The 8,055-nt window shown below is 45.1% G+C and overlaps 1 long non-coding RNA gene across 1 annotated transcript in view; it reads right to left on the reverse strand.

Moving 5' to 3' along the window:
* LOC106821136 overlaps positions 1-1,682 on the reverse strand; it is a 38,281-nt gene extending 36,599 nt beyond the window's left edge. The window contains exon 1 of the long non-coding RNA XR_001395697.1: positions 1,602-1,682. This is a non-coding gene — a long non-coding RNA (uncharacterized LOC106821136). The remainder of the gene's footprint in view (positions 1-1,601) is intronic.
* Positions 1,683-8,055: the final 6,373 nt, after the last annotated feature.

An 8,055-nucleotide genomic window follows, 5' to 3' on the forward strand; every position in this document is an offset into this window, starting at 1 on the left:
ATCAGGAGTGTATAATAGGGAATCCCTATTATACACTCCTGATATATATATACCATAAAAACCCTGCAAAGCTACGCTGAGGAGATATCACGCCAGTGCCTGACACCTTCACGTCCACGCGATTATCACAGACAAATTACATTAATGAGAAATAACGGACCACACGCGTTTATGCGCATATTCGACACACGCATAAACCTTATTGAAAATATACGCGCACACGTATAAGTGTATCACTTATTCGACATGCGAACAGGGCTGCACACATTAACGGAGGCCCATACCGTATTCGATATTACATCGCCGACACAGCAGCTTACACGCGCCTCCTCCTCTAAGTTCCTAGTTTATTAATTGAAAAACTGATTGGAATTCACGGACATCCGAACGACGATAAAGAGGGCGAGGTTGGGTGTCCTCGGTCACGGGCAAGCCCATAGATACTTGTATGCAATTGCGAGAAGATTTTATCTGCGGACAAAAGATCTATCGATTCGCGGAATCATCGCTTTGACTTGTCGACATTCCGCCGATTTGCTCGACAACAATGAGTATTTCAGCGCGCAGAAGCTCACCCATAGCAACCCTTGCCATGACTATCATTATCATCGTTGCTGACAAGTATCGACTACTAATCAACGACTTACACGAGTTTGACGTACTCGAGCTTCAACGAGGCTAATATCGCTTACACGACACCTATTCCTTCTGCAAACTTACTACCCGCATATAGCTAATTTTTAGAAGCAAATGCTACCGATATTTTTTTGCATGTTTTAATTATGAGGCCACAACTAACGAATATAAACTTGCTATAATAAACTAATCTAATATAACAAAATGCTCAGCATATTGTCAACTATTTTCACATATTCCAACTACGATTCAAAAAATTTTGATTTGTGTGGAACTTCTCAGGGATCCGTTGTCAGAAATGTCATTAATAGTTAAGATAACGTTGCAGGTTAAGTCGCAAATTTCGTAACATTTGAAGTGCGTGCAAGTTTCGTGCAAACGTCGTGACATTTATATTCATGGCATAACTTGACATACATACTAACTTTCATGACACTCGTGACATACATTGACATTTGACAGTCATAACTATTTGTGATATATTTCTGACAACGCGCCCCTGTGGATTGAAGCGCGAAACATGTTAGCATTAACAACATGGGTGGTCTGTAAACGATGTGCTCCTGGCCCCTGCCCGCTCTCACCTTCCACCAACGCCTACCGATCACTAGCTACAGGATACAACTCACCTGTATCATATACTTACACAATTCTTTACACAAACACGCACACACGCGCGCGCACACACACACGTACAGACACACGCACACACACACACACGCACACACACACACACACACACACACACACACACACACACACACACACACACACACACACATATATATATATATATAATATATATATATTATATGTATATATTAAGTATATATATGTGGTGAACCCTGATGCTAGTGGTAGTGGTCGAACTTTACGATTTTCTTTCAGAGGTCAGAGCTAACGACGGACAGATCTAACGACAGACAGTGGTAACAGAGCTCTACCGTACTGGATAGTATACTTACCACATACGACTGTGATGACGGCTGCGATGAGAAAGCTGGCTGTGATCACACACGATGTCTTCATTTTCGCGTCTGTTGTTGTTGCTGATGTTACTGCTGCTACTGCTGCCGCTACTGCTGCTGCTACTACTGCTGCTGCTACTGCTGCTGCTGCTGCTGCTACTGATGCTGCTGCTGCTGCTACTACTGCTGCTGCTACTGCTGCTGCTGCTGCAAACAATAGTTGCCTTTACGACTGAAAATCTGGGATAACTCTGCGTCGAATTCAAACACCAACCGTTACCGTCTCCCTCTCTAAGTCGAGACGATGCCAACTCGGAAACAAACTTGTTGCTGCTGCTGCGTGCGTGTGTGAGATAGAGAGATAGAGTGTTATATATGTGTGTATGAAGATGTCTCCGTGGGTGTATGCAGTGCGCTTCTGTGACGTGTATTCCAGCGTCTGCGTGCGGTCGCCTTCGTGTGTCGGGCCCGCCGGCCGCCGCCGCGCGCTTATATCGCCGACATCGGAGCAGTCCGCCGCTGCGCGCCGACGTCACGAATCGATGCGGTGCCCTCTCGCGGCGAGGCGAGCAGGCGACCAGCGTGGCTGTGGCCGAGACGTCTTGCGGTATGACGTCTAGCCACCCCCGCAGATGAGCTGGAGAGCGAGGGAGATTTCAGTGAGGGAAAGGAAGGAGTAGGACCGAGGAATGGAAACGAGGGAATAGAAGGAGTAGGAGCGAAGGATGAAAACGAGGGAATAGAAGTTGGAAAAGGTGAACGAGGGAGCAGGTGGGCAGGAGAAGAAAGGAAGTAAGGTGATGGTGAGGGATGAGAGAGAGAGAAGGAGACAAGGAAATAGGTAGGGAGAGCGGGAAGAAATTAGTGGCCCGGAGGAATGAAGGGATTGATGGGAGCGAGGGAGTTGGGAGGGACAGCGGGAGTACGAGTAAACGGAGGAGTAGTTGGTGAATGAGAGGAAGCGACGGAGTAGTAAACAGGGAGAATCGGGTGAGGGACGAAAGGGAGGAATGAAAAAAGGCAGTGAATTGAATGGGAGGGAGAGGAATGTAGAGGAAGGAAGTCAAGGGAAGGAGAAGGATAAAGCGGGTGGATAGGTCTGAAAAAGGAATAGCGGCAGTAGGGCGGAGTGGGAGAGGGAGGAAAGGGAGGCTGAGGACGGGGGAGGGGAGGGAGCTAAGGGAGGCAAAGGGAAGGAGGAAGTGGAGGCAAGGGGAGGCAAAGGGGAGATCGGAGACGGCCCGTTGCGATGATTACGATTTACACAAATTGCATGTCATGCATGGTGGACGCAATCATTGGCCGCAGCTCATGTATGTGCGTGCGTGCGTGTGCGTTCCTGCGTGTGCGTACGTGCGCGTGCGGGCGCGTGTCTGAGCGTTCGTGTGTACGTGTGTGTATGTGTGCGTACGTGCGTGAGTGCGTGCGTTCGCGGGTGTGCGTATGCATGTGTGTGTGGTAGGAAAACTATGGCGAGCAGAATTAACTGCGTTCCTCGCGCTGCGCCCGTCTGCGTCATGACCAACGACTACTACTACTACTACTACTACTACTACTACTACTACTACTACTACTACTACTACTACTACTACTATTACTACTACTACTACTACTACAACTAATACTACTACTACTACTACTATACTACTACTACTACTACTACTACTACTACTACTACTACTACTACTACTAACTACTACTACTACTACTACTACTACTATTACTACTACTACTACTACTACAACTATACTACTACTACTACTACTATATACTACTACTACTACTACTACTACTATACTACTACTACTACTACTACTACTACTACTACTACTACCACTATACTACTACTACTACTACTACTATACGCGCGCGCGTCGTGTGTGGCAGGCACGGATAACAACGACTGTGGCCCGGTTGCGCAAGATGATCATCATGGTGAGAATTAATTAAAGGACATATGCATATTGCGGAGATAACCCTGATACCCCAATCAAAACCATCGCCGCATTCCCCCCGTTTTCCTCTCCCCTCCCCATCCCTCTACATCGTTACATCTCCCACGTCATCCCTTCCCCTTTTCATATATCGTTATCGCGTACACGTAGTAACTCTAATGTATCGCCGATCAAATCTTTAGGATAATAATAAATAATATCAGGAGATAATATTACCTACCTCTCTTATGCCCTCCTCCCTTCCCTATATCCTGCATCGTACATATCATTCATATTTACACTATTATTAATTATAATTATTATTATTATTATTATTATTATTAATTATTATTATTATTACATTAAACTATAAACAAAATATTATTATGTTATATAGATGATATAATATTGTTATAGCAGCGGCCTATAATGCACCGTCACCGTAACATGAATGCTCTGGTGGTTGAAACTTCGAATTTAAAGTTGAGATTCTATTTCGAAATGATAATACTTTTTCGTATCATGGTGCCGATGCAGAAATTATCCGACACTGTGAATAGGACAGAATATAACAAACGTAGAATAAATACGCGCGGGTGCAATTTCGCTTAATATTCATTCCATACTTAAAGCCATATTATTTAAATACTTCACGCTCATAGTTATTATTTGACAAATAACTTAAAAATATATTTCATAATGCTAGACACATTTGTTGCTGGAATATATTACTGGGATATGTGGTTGTAATATATCAGAGGAGCAGGTAGCTAGAGTATACTATCGGTGATAGCATAACCGATAATGCCGATTTCTACCCCCACAACCTCCCAATTTGGAACGATGGAGAAAATCAACTCTGACGTCGACTGAAGATAATCGGGATGCTGACGATGCTGACGATGCTGATGATGCTGACGATGCTGATGATGCTGACGATGCAGATGATGCTGACGATACTGACGTGACTTGCTTAGGAACAATGTAGCATCGACTATGGCGGGACTCGACCCCGATACTTTTCAGCCCGATGTTCTGAGTGCTAGCCGTTGGTCTATACACCTTTCTTATCTCAGGTTTTGCCTAATTTAACAAGACGCCTGCTAGATTTAGTAGTTGTTAGTTATATGAACGAAGTGCTTGCATGCTCGACGCCTTGCCTTGTCCGTATAGCAACAGATGTGCAACCGAAGAACAATTGGTCGGAAATTTTATTATTTTTATTCACAGACGTAAGAAATTATGAGACTAATCAAACTTGATCGTATATTGATGACGGTCGCGTGAAATAGATCATAGTAAATTTAGAGGCGCTCTAGTAGATGACTGAAGCAAAGGGACCCGTGGGAATGCTCCCGTATAGCTCAAATGTCTGCACACACGATTATTCTTACACCGTCTCTCGCGTCGCTCTCCCTCTCTCCCTTTTCGTCCCCGCGGACTCTCTCTCTCTCTCTCTCTCTCGCTCTTTCTCTTTCGTGCTCTCTCTCCCTCGCGTTCTCTCTTCCTGTCGCACACGCTCTCTCCCTCACCCCCTTCTTCCCTCCTCTGTCTCTAAAAACGTTTAATACTCTGCGCTTTACTCTCGTTCATGTAATTAATATTGCAAGCACGCTAGCAGTTTCGCAATAGCGTATTAGCTGCAATGACATAGACGGGTATACGTCCGCAACATTGCCTGAATACTTAATTTTATCTACGTACGATAGATGTAGATGAAGCGAAACTAACGGACTGTGGGTCAGTCTAAGTAAAAACGGAATATTTTTCTGGTCGTCAAATTCAAAAGAAAACAACTACTCTTGTCGTTTTTTTGATGGCATTATTTTTTCGAAACGCAATGATTGTTATTGTTATGGGTTATTTCTGTTGTTGCATATGAATTATTTTTTCAGTTCCACGTGTACAATGGCCTGACTCAGTGGCATAGTTAGGGGGGCCAAAGGGGGCTATGCCCCTTCCCTGTTGATCCAAAAGTGAAAAAAATTGTTCTACTAAAAAGAGAATTGTCGTAGTCAGAATGAAGGCTGTACATGTACTCAAAAGTGCCTCAAATACCATCTTCTGTGATCTAAATTTTCAGATTTCTGGGGGAGGACCCCCATATCCCCCGCCTGTTGTTCACCCCTACCGTGGAATCCTCGATTCGCCACTGAACAGTTATACATATCTTCGGAGCAGAGAACAACGAACAAAAATGTCTCTTTTCTGCATGGCGCCCAAAGCAAAGATTGCAGAACTGAGAGGTTGGGGAGCGTAGGGTGTGGAGAAGGAGGTGGAGGAACTATTAAAATATTAAGTCATCCACTGTTTTTGCCCCCCCCCTTGTTAAAAAATCCTGGCTACGCCACTGACCTGACTTTCGGCTCTGTTTGCAGGTGATCTGCGCCAAATGTAGCCTCGTTTTGAACTCGGCCGTTAAGAAGGATTTTTCGTCTTTTTCTGTGATTTTGCTTTACAGAGCGAGGCTTCACGCCGGTTTTTAGGCTATCGTGTAGAAAATTTAATATCGTTACACATACACATACCAGACGCACGCATGCACACACGCACACATGGACACACGCACACACACTCACGAAAACGTACACACACGCCCACATACACGTTCGCACACGTGCGCATGCATATACATATACTACACCAGACGTACACGTATACACAAGTAGCACATGCTCACACACCCGCGTACGAAGAAACACATCACACTCACACGCATACACGTCCGCGATTAGAGTTAGGGTTAGCGCATGGGTTATGTTTAGGATTATGATAGGATTAAAGTGTGGGTTATGATTAGGATTAGGGTGAGGGTTAGAGCGTGGGTTATGGATAGGATTAGGGTTAGGAAATTTGGCCTGGATATCTACCAACAACTGACGAGCAGACCTGAAATTACCATGCGAACTAGATGATACACTGTTTTGCCCTATAGAGCATGCGTATTTAATTGAATGCGTTAGAAGGATATCTTGGTTTTTATTTAACATTTGCGCGTTTTCGACTTCCTTTGATTAACAATATAGATTTTCGCGCTGCAATCGGCAGATTGTAGGCCTACGTATAAATTCCTGTCACGACCGGGCGCGCGCCGAGAAAATCTTAGCTATTTCCACGAAGCCGGTTTGACGCTTTTGATCACATTTCCTCCCACAACTCTTTGATGATATTTCCTCTCGTAGTACTTTGATGGTATTTACCTCTCTCATGATGCTTTGAACGCATTCTGCTGTTACGCATATTCATGCAATTCACGTATGAGCGAGTGTGTGAGAGAGCGTGAGAGAAACAGGAGGGTATAGAGAGCATGCTCAAGAGAGAAACAGAGAGAAGAATACGGGAAAGCACGGGACAGAGAGAATTAATGAATAAATTCATCGGATTTTATGTAAAGATCGAGTCGTTTTATTTTAGGATAATGCCAAGTATACTGACCTATTACAGTCAGTATCGACAACCAACCCAGCCCAATAAATTTTATTCTGTTTGTCAGCGACGGATAGACCGGTTGACCAATCTGACGTTAACAGGCCAGAATTTGTGGCCTCATCTTAAAATTACTCTCAAAGTGCTGGAACTGTTACACGAGGGTCATACCGTACGAGGTAATTGTTTTAGGTAATTAATATTTATCGCTATACACTCGGCGCGTTCGTGTGAAACACACATGTGCTCCCTGCGTCTACGTAGCGATACACCAACTGTAAATACTTAGGTCAATAACATTAATCACCGGCGTATAAACCCAGCCGTAAAAGTCGGTGGAAAAAGCCATCGAGCGAGAGTAAAAATGCGGAATGGACACAAATACGATTGCAATGGCAGAACAGTACGTGATTAATCGTGCCTTTGATTGCTTCTGTCATCGCGAGTGTCAGCCTACTCGCCCATTCTTCCTCTGCCTCCATATTTTTCCATTTCTGAGTCATGGTTATAGAAAGATTGCCTCACGTCATGCCATACCGAGACTGCCATCACATTCGTTGCTCAGTTCTCGCTTAATGTCCCTTGCTATTTCGTCTCCGTAACATGAATTACACCCGTCTGACGCTCTCGGTAGCACAGACAGATGGTCCAACGTCCGGGCAATAAATACAAAGCTCATCAACGTACGCATATATGCCGTCGCGTGATCGCACGCATCCATCGGGGAGCGTTTTGCTTCCTTCCATCCGGATCGTGGTGCTGGGCGTATTCGCCCACGCGTGTCGCGGAATGTCGGTCACGTGTTTGCTCGCTATCCCAACATCGCTGCGGTGAAGCACGCGCCGCGCATGCGCCTGGCCCCTGCCGATTTCAGGCTCGCCCCAGCGACGACCCTCGATGACGTTAGCAGTCGGTTTAATCATGGCGTCGGTTCGTTGTTGCTTCTACTGCTGTTGTTGCTATGGCTGCTGCGGCGGCTGCTGCTACTACTACTACTATACTAGGCTACTCAGGGGCGGATCCAGGGGGGGGTCGAGGAGTCCGGACGCCCCCTTTTTACCACGAAAAAAGGAAAAAAGCAGTACACAGAG

This window comes from Priapulus caudatus, unplaced genomic scaffold (assembly GCF_000485595.1).
Source record: "Priapulus caudatus unplaced genomic scaffold, Priapulus_caudatus-5.0.1 Scaffold60, whole genome shotgun sequence".
NCBI classification, from domain to species: domain Eukaryota; kingdom Metazoa; phylum Priapulida; class Priapulimorpha; order Priapulimorphida; family Priapulidae; genus Priapulus; species Priapulus caudatus.